Below are 14,336 nucleotides of genomic sequence, written 5' to 3'. Positions count from 1 at the left end.
TTAAAGATGTTTTTGACCAAGCTGATTTTCAGAGTAGTTCTTTGCCCAGGTATGATAAAAAATATTTTTTACACTGGATCTAAGTGGTATTTGGGAGTTTGAAGAAGATGGCTCACCAATAGCTGAATAGGCTATCTCTTTGCCAAATAAGAGACTTTCTTGGGTTTAAAAATTTAGAAATCCAAAAAGATAAAAAAGCCACCATGTCCTCACAGTGTTTTTAAAAAGACCAAAAATTCATATATTACATTTCCTTTACCGATTTTCAAGTTCTTCAATTTTATTGGAAAACCAGGTAGGTATTTTGTATTAATAAGAATTCTGTTTGTACTTCCTTCAGTCTTCTATCAATGCCTGCAAAGACAGTTTCAATATTTTGTATTTCAAAGTGTTGCTTTTCTCTCACTGACTTCAGCAGTTCTGTTTGTTTAACACTATTGTCTTGTAAGATGTCCAGTTTGTCTAGAAAGCTGTCAATTTTCATTGAAAGTTCCTGCATTGATGTTCACATTTGATGGAAGTCTTTCTTTGGGCATACTTCAGTGTGGGAGATTTTTGAAGAAGTCTTTCTTTTCCTTCAGATAATAAGTAAAATTCTCTGTCAGAAAAAATAGAATGTTATGATAAAATCTTAGAGGTCATTAAAAACATGTTGAAAGAGATGAAATTCCTGATCTTCCCTACAATGTAATAGTTTCCACTGCAGAGCTCTTCACAGGTGATCTTACATGTCAGCCATCTTGGTTCTGTCCTCCCAGCTTGATTATTATGTCAATGTCATTTTTTTTTCAATAAACATCTTTATTAAATTTTGACATAGGCAATCTTACATTTACATAAATGAAAAACAAACAACACTGACACCACTTTAGTTGAAAACATTATACATCACAAACACCATTGAAACAACTGTAGTTGCAAACATTATACATCACTTATAATCTATCCAGTCATTGTCAGTTAAGCATTATATGGCTCATTCAAACCTGCCTCTTAAGCCTTGCTCCTTCTCTGCATATATTGCTCCCACAATTCCCATTTTTCCTATGTAGTTTGTTCTTTCCCTTTTCTAAAGATCCCAATTCCAGTAGTTTTATTTTTGTTACTATATTCACTACTTCTAGTAAAGTTGATCCAGACTTTGATTTGCATTTTCTAGTAATTGCTTTTTTGGCAGCCACCATAATTAGACTCAGCAAGGCTTTATTACATCTAGGCAATTCTGATTCTGTATCATAGCTCAAAAAATAATCTCCCCCGTCCATCTAATCCACTCACCCAGCATCTCTGACAGAGCAGTCCACAGGGAGTCTTTAAAGTCTGCCAACTGATTACACTCCCAAATAATATGTTCCCAGCCACCACTTTCTTGCCTGTTACACCTCCAACATTTATTTATTTATTTATTTATTTATTTATTTTACATTTGTTTACCGGGATAGTCTAACTGGATACATGTCCATTTTCAGCGGAGGCCCGGAGAGAAAAGCTCCAATAGACAATATTACAAATATTACACAAGTTAGATACATTAGAAAATATAAGACAAGGTGTTTTGTACAATGGTTTAGTAACGTTCCCAAAAGGGACTCACAAGTCTCATGGTCTGACACAATTAAAAGCAAAAAGACATAAGATTGGAAACAGAACGTAGTTAAGTAATTAAATGTTAAGATATTTTACAGATATGATTTCATTTTATAACTTAATCAGGGTTGGTACATGGGCAAAACCAGTTCACTTTGAAATACTGTTTGAGGCTTTTTTTGAAGAGACTTATGGAGGATTGAAGGGTTATATAGTTTGGCAATGAATTCCAGGTTTTGCCAACAAAGTTGGCAAACAGGGATTTACCAGCTGAGTTATTAGCTTTGTAGGTTTGGACAAGTAGTTTGTTGGCTGATCGTAGGGACCTCAAGTTGCTATATGGCTTTATAATATTTATAAGTGAGAGGATAACCTCAGGGTGGTATAGAATTTTGTGCGCTATTAAGAGTTGATTGAATTGAATTAAGCTGGGCAGTTCTAGCCACTCTAGTTGTTTCAGGTTCTGGCAGTGATGGGTTCTATAGGTGGAGCCAGTGGCGAATCTGGCAATATGGTTGTAGCTATGAGAGAGCTAACTCAGTTCAGATTTGTTGAGGTCTGAGAGTACAGGTGAGGCATATATAAGAGTAGAGAGTAGGTGTGACCGAGCGATTGCAGTTCTAGCCAGTGGGGTTAAAAATGTCTTGTTTCTATACAGTGATCCAAGCTTCTTATTAATGGTCTATATGGTTTTGTTAACCTGTAGGTCAAATTTAAGATTATTATCTATAATAACCCCTAGAAGCTTGGTATGGGTATCTGGGGGGGTAGTGGTACCATTGTTAGACATGACAGAGAATGAAAATGTGGTGGAACTACTAGTGGGGGTGAAGAGTAGAAGTTTAGTTTTATTGGGGTTCAACAGCAGGCATTGGTTGGAGAGCCAGTTTTCAATAGTGTTAAATGTATTTTGGATTAAGATTTGCAGGTCGGATGGGAGGTGGCTGAACAAATCAGAGTGGAATCATCTGCATATTGAATGCAGGTGGCATTATGGATAGCAGTGTGAAGGCTATTGATGAAAATAGAGAAGAGTAGTGGACCTAGTATGGAGCCTTGAGGGACACCAAGTGAGAGAGGTAGCTGGCTGGACAGTTTGCCCTGCCATAACATTTGCTATCTACCTGATGAAAAATTCTTTGGAGTCTACTGGGGTATAAAAATACCTATGTAAACACTTCCAAGCAAAGATTCTAAATCTTCTAGACTTTGTTGCATATTTGGGAGATATACATATATCCCCCATTGTCTCTTGTTGAATTGCTTATCCAATCTCTAATCCCAATCTTTCTAAGATCCTCTGATCGATTCTTATAGTTATGCAATATTTTATATCCTGTACTAATTATTCCTTTTTTAATGACAGATTCTGTTCTAGATTCTAGTTAAAACTCTACCAGTGCTGGTCTTTCATTTAGGACCTCCCATTACTTTCTGTTCATCTATACTCTGATATCAATCCTTGATAGGGAAGACAATTTCTAACCTGCAGTCAAAATAAATTCTTGGTATCTTCCTATTCTATTACCTTTCCCTTTCTAGTTATTTGCTCCTGACACCTTGGTTCCTTTGCCAATTTTCTCCAATAAATTCCAGCCCCCCTCTGGCCTATTATCTGTATCCCTAACTGCAGTCATCCCTATCAGCAGAATCTCTTTTCTCCATTCTTGTGTTGATTTAGTTCTTAGAATACTCTCTGCTATTTTATGAATATAATACTCTGTATGATTTTGGTCATTTTCCTTAGAAGTCTGCATCCAAAATCCCAATCTCTCCTTATTTCTTGAGCTTTCTCCCTGTATCAGCATCATGACTTTCCACTTTGAATTATAGTTTTCTGCTTGTGCTATATTTAAGAGCTTTAACTGTATTTCTCTAAAATACCCCCTCAAATTGGGTAATCCTAGTCCACCTTGTACTGTTGGAAGAATCAGCTTATTCCAGTTGACCCTTGCTGTCTTCCCTTCCCAGATAAACCCTTCAACTCTTTTTAAGTTGCTCTCCATAGATTTTCCTCTAGTTGGTAAAAATATGCCTAACCTGTGTATAAGACAAAAAGGACTAAAAACATTATAATTGCTTGTATGTTAGTATCCATATCCATATAACAAAGCTTCCAGTTTCTCAGTTTTTGTATTATCTTCTGTTTAGTCTCTTCCCACATATCCTTAGCTGCCACAACAGAGTCATTTCTAATCCATGCTCCTAAATGCTGTATTTTTATCATGTCCCCATAAGTATGGATATTGTTGGACCAGTTTGTGTGCGGGTACATAAATTACCACTATTGCCTTTGTTTTAGCGTCATTAATTTTGTACCCCAAGAAGATTTAAAACTGTCTTAAAATGTCCATAATGCTGTAATGTCCCTTTCTGGTTTTGTCATGTATAAAATAATATCATCTACAAATAAAGCCAGCTTTTCCTGACTTCCATACCAATTACATCCTTGAATTTCTGAGTCCCTTATTTTATTTGCCAATGGTTCTAAATATAATGCAAACAACAAAGGGGAAAGCAGACAGCCCTGTCTGATTCCTCTACTCAAGCAGAAATTATCATTGAGGACCCTACCCATTTTAATTTTCACCTCTGATCCGTATATAGTCCTAATCAACCTTATAATTGTATCAGCACAACTTTACCCCCCTCCCCCACATTCCCTCTGGTTGCCACTCATGCCCTGTAGTGCTGTTCTACACATGGGTGACTGGTTATCTTGTATCTAATCTTGCCCCTTCTGGGACACACAGTTCTGCAGTACATTAATATGAGGCCTATATATATATTGATTTTGTTTTGTCATTGCATTGTTAACTGCACTTTGCTCCTCCAGGGCCTTAACTTCCAAGCAGAGCAGCAAAAAATGTCTGGTAATTACCTTTGCTTTTGTTTTTCTCTTAATTACTGTCATCTTCTGTTTTTTATTAGTATTATTTGTTCTCTGCTTGTTTTATTTATTTGCATTTACATTAATATTTAATACAGTGTTGACTGCAGTTGTGGACAAGTTGAAGCAGTGGCCACCATACCATGCACCTGGCACACCATCATCTGCTGAGCCGCAAAGATTCAACATATCCATTTCTTTGCAGGATGATGATGGTAATCCTGCAAGGGGACAACCTGTACATCTTGCTGGTGCCCTCTGGTGCTGTTTCTTTGATGAGGAGTTGTAAGTTCTCCATCTGTCGGTATCTTCAGGGGATCCAGCTAGGCCAAATGGCAAGAGGTTGAAGGGCTGATGACAGCCTTGGTGGATGAGTGTTCAAGTTCCCCCAATGGCAGCCTGTAGCACATCATCATCATACAAAATGCAGAGCTGCACAGCTTCCTGAGTCTGACTGTGACCACTGGACCAGCTGGCAGTCACAAAACTGATTGGCTTCTGGTTTGATGTGGCGCTTTGTAGCTTGGCAGTCATATGTCATTCCACACTATCCCCCATCATAGTCTCTTTCCTTGTGTGTCAGTTCCAGCCACAGTATGTAGTGCAGTCCTCACCTTTACTAATTATCTTCCCTCTATCTCCTTGTATTTCCTTTGTGGTATCTGATTCTTACAAGGACCTCTCTTCAGGGTTTGTCTGTTGTGTTCGTTTGTCTGCTTCTACTGCCAACCCCATCCATCAGTCCTACCCACACCTTTCACATTCTTCCTTTATCCTCTACCCTTCTTGAAAATATACAAAAATGGGCAACTATTCCACAAAAAATATATACTCTTATTCACTCTCTCTCCTAATAGTCCTCTTCTTTTCCCTTTGCCCTTCTGTGTGTTCCTCTGCTTGCTTTTCTCCATTGGTCTGTACTATACACCAATTGCTTTCCCATTTATAATAGAAACATTGAAGGGATTTTACTGTTTAACCTTTATTTGGATTTTCAGCTGTGTTTGTTAAGGTGCTTCATTGCACATGTAAATGTACATCATGGCAAGTAAACTACATGAATTTTACTGAGACCATGTAATCATATGACCTGCTGTAATGCAGTCCTGCTCTTTGCATCATTCTTTTTTCACGAACAAATTGTTTATTTTTTTAAAACCCAGTCAAACAGCATTGCTCTTACTACATACTTAATGCTAGGCTGCATTGTGCTATCTGTCACTATGCAGCAGCATTTTACATTTTTATGAATCCTAATCAGCATACATTTTAACTGTGCAGATTTTCAGAGAATGTCCAGATTTTTGCCTCATATTTATGTGGTTTTCTGCCAGATCACTGAAGATTGAAATCATTAAATAATAACATACATTTGAGTTTCAGACTTCATATTCTTCAAAAAATTATTGCCTTTAACCCCCCCCCCATTATTTTAGGCTTTGTCCAGATTTATTGTGCTAGAAGGTTGAGAGGTATGCTAATCAGATTTTTTTTATTAATCTATTACTTACTTAATTTCTTTATTTTTATGCTTATTTATATGTTTACTACTGTAGTGGTAGGTATAGGTGTGTGTGTGTGTGTGTGTCTGTGTGTGTGTGTGTGTGTGTGTGTGTGTGTGTGTGTGTGTGTGTGTGTGTGTGTGTGTGTGTGTTTGCGTAAATTGATTGCTTCTATTTATGTTGGTTTCTATGTTGTGTTGTATACACACTTATTTATGGGTGTGCTTATATTATAGTATTATATGTGCAGATTTATGTTGAGTTTGTATACAGGTTAATTTCAGGTTTTCTAGAACTGTCAACACTTTCTTTTATGGTGACTTATGTGCATGTATGTGGATTTGTTTATGGGTGTTGGTTTTATGTTGTGGTGGGGTTTTATATGTTATGTTATGTTATGTTATGTTATGTTATGTTATGTTATGTTATGTTATGTGTTTATATTTTATGTTGTGGATGATGTTACATTTTGTGCTACTTTTTACTTAAGATTGCTGGGAGTGAGTGTTTTGAGAGTTGTGTTTATTGTCTGTGTCCAAATCACCTAGTGCTATATTTTACACCATCGAATGGCTAGCCCTGCCATAACACACAGTCTGTGATCCATGTTCTCCTATCTTGAGGATACTGCGTACCACAGTAGATGGCTAAAGCAGTTGGTCTGTATAACTTTTCCCCCTATAGGGCACCGTGTAGAGTCTGTGCTGCTGCCCACAGCTCCAGTCATTGGTGAGTTTGAGATGGAAACACTCAGCATGTTTTCTGGAGGTGGGAGGAATACTACAGAGACACAGGGAAAACATGCAAATTACAAACAGGTATTGGATCGGAGGTCAGGATTGATCCTTGTACCTTGAGCATGGGAGGTGAAGACCTTAACCATTATGCTAAATGGTCTGACAAGGTGGGACCATGCCATGTTTACAAGAACAAAGGGGACATCCACAACTGTGGGCAGTACAGAGGCATCAAACTCCAATCACATTGCATGAAAGTTCTGGAGAGAGTGACTGATAAATGGATATGCTTAGTAGTAGAAAGTAAGATGGGAAATGAGCAGTTCAGAATCAGATCAGGATGCAGCACAACTGACCCGATGTTTGCAGTGAGTGAGATAGTTGAGAAGAAGCTAGAGATGAGGAAAGAGTCCAACTGGGCCTTCCTAGACTTGGAAAAAACATATGACAAGGTCCCAAGAAGTAAAATAAATGAAAAAGACAGCCCGAATGCAACAAAAACTTCGTATTTAATTGATGAAGCTCTTTTCATTTGTTAAAATAACAAACTTCATCAGACCATGAAGCCTTGTTAACAATTGTTTAAATAACTTCCTAAGTTACCCACCCCATCCCAAAAGGAAGTGATGCCATTATCATTTAATATAAAATTACCATATAAAATTACATTAGATTGACCAAAAATCTACATAAATCATATGTAAAATATCTACAAATAGACCCCTACAACAGCTTGCTTGACTGTATACAAAAGTGTCTGCAAAACCTATTATGAATACAGCCTGCATAAGATAATATTCAACATCTATCATTACAACAACAAAATTATAAACATTATTCTGCATATTAGATAAATAAATCTTATTAATGTCACTGATAATGTTATTACTCATATTTCATCTATCTAAGCAATGTTTTTAATTTCAATATACTATTAATTGTACAATAATCATTAAGTCCTGGTCAGACGTCTGAATATAAAGATAATTGCCACATTAATTCTGCTCTTTCCAGATGCAACATCCATGGACCACCCCTAGGTTGTTCTTTGACCTGTTGGATAGCACAAAATTCAAAACTCTGGTCATTATGGGTGTGTACATGCTTTGCAAGAGCATTAGTTAAGTTAATGGCATATAAGTGCTTGTATACCCTTTCCTTAAGTGCCCTAGTGTTTTTTCCCATGTAATGTACCGGACACTGCTTGCACTTAGCAACATATACCACTCCCTTAGAATTGCAATTTAATTTATTATATATTCCATACTTTCTACCATTAATTTCAACACATTGACCTTGATACATAACCTTACACATAGTGCACATTTCACATTTTTTCATACCTCCAAAATTAACTTTTTGCTTATGATTACATGCTTCAATAAGACATTTTAAATTCCTGCCTCTTCGTGTTACCATTCTAACACCATTCTCAAATTTATTCCTGATAAGCACATCATCTATCAACATCCAGTTTTTCAAAATTATTGTCTTAATATCATAAAAATGTGCACTAAATGTTGTAATAAACATAGTTGTATAATCTATCTCAGCATTATTTTGTTGCCCATTAACTTGATGTGTCTGCTGATTAAGGACAGGCATAAAATGATTGTTCTTCCTTTTTTGATTAACCTCTATAAACAATTCCTGCAATAGATAATTAGGGTAACCCCTACTTGCAAACATACCCATTAACTTTTTACATTCAACCACAAAAACTGTGTCTAAACTTACCATCCTGGCAGCTCAAACCAATTGCCCTTTTACAACTGCCTTTTTGTTAGAAAAAGGATGGGAGCTTGTAAAATGCAAGAAGGCATTAGAATATGTAGGTTTCCTATGTATTTTAGCAATTAACCTTTTATTAATCCTATCCTTACTAAGACTAACATCAAGATAATTGATTTCTTGACAATCCATGGTATGAGTAAATTGCAAATAATGTGTGGTGCTATTAATGTAAACCAAAAATTCATCCATCTCCCATTGCTTACCCTTCCATAAAATAAATACACAAATATATCATCTAAAAATCAGAGATATAAAGCAATTGTTTCAGCATAAAAATCATCTAGGACATACCTCTTCTCCCATACTGCCATAACTAGATTAACAAATATGGTCCCACAGAGTGACCCCATCACAACACCTACTTTTTGAAGGAAATAACTTTTATTGAACATAATAAAATTCTTGCTGAATACTGTATCAAACAGTTCTGTATACACATTAATTTCAGTTTGCGATACCCCTTGCTCAAACAAAAATTGTTCTATTGCCTGTATACCTTCCTGATGAGGTAAAACTGAAAATAAATCTTTAATATCAACCATCAAAAATATTAACTCATCTGAATAGGTCCCAAGAAGCTGATTTGGGCAGTACTGTGGTGGTTCGAAGTCCCAGAAACATTGGTAGAATTAGTGCAGGGTATGTACAAGGCCCCAATGACTCAAGTACAAACAGTGTTCAGCCTCACAGAGGGGTTCTCAGTGGGACTGGGTGTGCTCCAGGGCTCAGCTCACTGCTGTTCATACTGGTGATGGATTACATTAGCAAACAGGTTGAAGGGGACATATCAACAAAGTTGCTGTATGCAGATGATGTGGCATTACAGGCAGACTCTGAGCAAGAACTTCAGCAAAGGATAGGAGAATGGAATGCGAAACTGAAGGCACATGGGATGAAAGTAAGCACAGATAAGACAGTGGTAATGGCAGCAAACTGGGGAAATCAGAAGAAGTTGAGAAGAGAAGATAGTGGAACAGGTAAATAGTTTCAAGTATCTGAGAGGGGTGGTTGAGGAGAAGGGAAGTCTGAATGAAAAGGTCAAAACTAGAATCAGATGGGCTGCAGCCAACTGGCATACTGTCTCAGGTGAAGTCTATGACAGAAGAATGCCAAAGAAGCTGAAAAGTAAGGTGTACAAGACAGTGGTGCAACCAGTACTACTATATGTTACAGAAACCTAGACAGTAAAGGCAAAGCAGATGAAGAAGCTAGAGGTGATGGAAATGAAGTGCCTGAGAAGGGTGGTAGGATGCACACTATGGGACAGATGAAGAAATGAGGACATAAGAGCAGAAGCCAAAGTGGCTCCAATTGCAGAAAAAAATCAAAGAGAGCAGATTATGGTGGTTTGGACACGTGCAGAAAAGCAGAAGACAGCCTGGTGAAGAAGATTTGGAACAGACAGGAAGAAGGTAAGAGGAAATGAGGATGTCCAGCAAAGAGGTTGATGGATTATGTGAAAGAAGATCCGTGACAGTTAGGCATGAGTGTCGAACTAGGCAGGAGTGAGGTAATAAATCAAGAAAGATGGCGACAGTTAACATGACACCCTGATCCCATGTAGAAAAATGGCAAAAAGGGGGCTGATGATGATGATGATTTATTTTCTGCATGCGCACTTGCTAAACATGTTTGTTTATTGTACAATGTATAATTGTATTAGTACATTGCACTAGGTACACCAATTGTTTAGGTAGGTCAGTCTTTTATTCAATAGTTCAGTGTAGTTGTCTGTTGTGTTCTTAGTTTGTTAGGTTGATATGGGTTGACTTTTATTTATTTAACTTTTAAATTATTGATTTTAAAAGCTATCAATTGTATCACTCCTCCATCATGGTGACTGATATGGATTGCTTTTAGATAAATATTGAATTGCTTTGCTTAAGTTTTTTTTTTTGTACAACTTAATCCTTTGCCTCTTTGTCTTTTCCCATGGTTGTCCATTGAGCTTACCTAACTGGTGTATCCTTTCCTTGGAGGTGAAAGTCTTATAGCCCATTCATTCTTCCTTAGGGAAAGATTGAGTGGTAAGAGGGGGACATTATCTCTCACTCTCTCTGTCTCTATCAGTAGTTTTCTGTTTAATGCCCTACATCACAGTGAGTAGTGTACAATGGGCATATGAAACGAGATAAAAAAACAACACACAGCGGTATCTGATATAGCAAAACACACATACCACACAAGGATAAGGTATAAAACTTTACTGATATATCTGGTACCTCGGCCTACACCTTCAAGGAATACATTTTTACATCAAGCAGCCATTTTTATATATCATGATTTTGTTAATTATTTAATACATAAACTTCAATTAACTTCTGGAATCAATTACAAAACCATTGCAACATATTGCATTAAAGTGCCCATGGCAAATGTCTGATACATTCCTAATATATTTATATTTAATATCAACCCATATTTTAAACATTTAATATAACTCTATTCTTAGCAGATATCTTGAAATACATAAATAAATTACATATACATAAAATATGTATTTCAATTTGAAATTCACTCAATATATGTATTACGTTGTATCATTCACATAAATAATTGTAAATACATAAACTATTGTGTATATAACTATAAGTATATCACTCTATGTGAATAAATATAACATTTTAATACTTAGTGCTTAAAACTGGCCCAAAATGAACTATGCAACAGCAAATGCATACGCTGACATATCATGAACATTATGTCTAGACAATTATATATAAACATGTCTTGAGCAGCTAAGAGTGAGACATGAATTCATAAATTGTGGACATTTACATCTAATTCCATATGTAATCCTCTAGGATGCAATGTCCTAAAGTTAATAATGCATTTGGTCTCTAACTGTAATAATTTACTAACCTCCACATCCTATTTCTGTGATTTGGGCTTGGCCAACACACTGAAAAAAAAAAGATTAATCTAAGCCACCATGGGATTGAATAAAATGTACCGCCACTGGAGTCTCCATCCTACCCCTTCTAATGTCATCCATGTGCTCCATAATTCTTTTCTTGACAGCTCTTTTGTCTGTCCGATATACCATTGGACTGTGAAACAACCACATCCTATGATATAAATGACTCCCCTTGATAAACTACTATACATATCCCTGGCTTTATAAATCTTGCCGTTAATGTTAACCCCATCCAAATTCTTAATTTTTCTACATGTAATACAACTTCCCTTCCTACCTTGTTTGTTTTGCAATTTACCAAATGATAACATTTCTTTCAAATTCTTTGACCTGCTGTAGGAAAAGGTTACTCTCTCTGGAAAAATGTCCCCATATTTTTCATCACTAAGGACAATTGGCCAATACCTATAGACCAGATCTTTCAAAATATCTGAAAATGGGGAGTATCTGTTGACAAAGAATAGGGAATCATGTGTTTCTTCCTTCTTCCTAAAAACTGTCATCCCTCTAGTGGCTCTAGCTACCCCAACTACTGGTTTGTGTGTTAGCCCCAACTTACTTTTAACTCTACTTTCTGCTGCTGCCAAAATATCTTCTTGATATCCCCTTCTTGCAAGTTTATCCCTAACTTTATTGAATTCACACATCAACTCATGCTTATTTGAGGTATTATTTGCCATTCATAGGAAACTCTTCGTATGGCAATGATACCGAACCATGCTATCAGCGGTCAAGAAATTATTGACCGCTGTATCCTTCATATAAGGTTTATGTGCCACCATGAAATCCTCATCCACAAAAAATTCTAGGTCTAGATATTTTATGACCGTCCTGCTAGTTTTAAAGGTAAACCCAAGACCAAACTGATTATTTTGCAACATTTGTATAAAGTCATCAACTCTTCCATCTTACCCCTACAGATGAAAATTAGACCGTCTATGTATCTTTTGAAAAACAGTACCCTGTTTTTTATAAACTTCCATGTTGTACATTTTGACTTTTTCAAAGTAATCCATAAACAAAACCGCATAGATGGGGGCATAAGCCTCCCCATCGCAGTCCCTTCCCTCTGAAGGTAATAATTATTGTCAAACATAAAACAATTATGTGTTAGTGAAAACTCTAACATGCGAATCAAAAAATCAGTCCTTGGGCTCTCCCCAAGCATGTTCCTTACTGCCTTCAATCCCCATTCATGTTTTATGTTCGTATATAAAGATTTCACATCTACACTGGCCCAATAAAACTCATGGGACGATTCCAGGCCCCCTAACATATCGGCCAGCATTTTCCCATTTTTAATGTGGGAATTTACTTTACTCAAATGACCTTTTAGATGGAAATCCAGAAATTTACCTACATTTTGAAGGAAGGCCCCTTTGCCCAAAACAATTGGTCTCCCTAGCGTGGTTTCAATGCTCTTATGTAGCTTTGGTATAGCTTTAAACATTGCATCTCTGGGGTGTTTAATATAAAGCTTGTTAACATCTGTTGGTCTTAAGAAGCCCAATCTCTCACCCCTCTCTAATATATTAAGTAATGCCCCATTGTATTCTGTGACTGGATTGCCGGTAAGTTTAACATATGCTGTATTATCTTCCAACAATGCATACTCCATACCCTTATATTCAGCCTCATTCATGACCACCCAGTATCCACTCTTGTCCCCCTGTGTAAAGACATATTTATCATTACAATCCCTTAGCTGTTGCAAGGCTTCCCATTGACATTTGGTCAAATTAAATTATCTAAAATTTCTCATAAATGTGTCATATTCTTTCTCTATGCGCTTGCATAACACTTTTTCAAGCACAAACACATTAATGGACAGTTTTGGCGGCATGAAGGTACTGTTATAAGGTACTGGTAGCATCACCATCTTTCCATATCCAGTAAAGAAACTACTAGCATCCTCATTCACGGTGGCAACATCCCCCCATTTTCCTCACAAACAGATTGTTCCTCATAATCATATACGGATAAATTAAGCAAAAAGTCATCCGCACTACTGTTCTCCAAATCATTATCACATTGCCCCCCATGTTACACTGCAGTCATCACCAACGTTATATACATCATATTTTCTAGAAATTCTTTGTATGTTTTCAAAAAATATTTTTAAATGCAGTTTGCGACAAAATCTGGTGATTTCCAAAATCAATTCAGCTAGACTAGGACAGTGTGTGGGAACGTATTTGGCCCCTTTATCCAGTAAGGAAAAGGCATTACAATCCAAAATTAAATTGGATAAGTTTACTGCTTTCAAATTATCCACATTTACAATAGTCCAAAAATTCAACAAAGCTGCTTCCTCATTCCTTCCAATGTTACATATGCCCGAACTTCCTTCATTATCTCTTCCTTCTGCTTCTGCTGCTATGACCCTGTTGAAATCCCTCATTCTGCTTGCTGCCATCATCATTGGAATTCCTTTGCCATCTACGACCCCGGCCTCTACCAATTTCCGAATTCTCCTTCCCTGGACCTGACGCTCCCGGTTCCTCAAACGATACGCTCTTTTTACTGCTATTCGATGCCAGCTCCCCTGAAGATACGGAGGAGTCCCGAAACTCCTGGTTCCTATTACCTGGTCTTCTGATCTTCTGCCTACCTCTTGGTTCCTTCCGTTGCCAGGAAAAAATGGTATTGTTGTTATAATCATTCAGGTCTCTCTGTAGTTTCTCCTTCTTACGAATGGTTACTGCCTCCTCCACCTTGACTACTTTATCCTTAACTTCCTTCACCTTATTTTCGAAAATCATGCTGGACGTTTTCTCTGCTAAATCAATTTGAATGTGAAGAATCTCCGCTCTGAGCTTCTCTTGCTGCCTCATGTTCCGTTTAACCAGCACCCTCAACCAAGCTTTGGTGCAGGCCAATGACACAGCATTCCACTCACTCAGTAAGTT

Source organism: Protopterus annectens, chromosome 1.part2 (assembly GCF_019279795.1).
Source record: "Protopterus annectens isolate FY-2018-M chromosome 1.part2, PAN1.0, whole genome shotgun sequence".
Taxonomy (NCBI): Eukaryota; Metazoa; Chordata; order Ceratodontiformes; family Protopteridae; genus Protopterus; species Protopterus annectens.
This window is presented reverse-complemented; position numbering follows the sequence as displayed.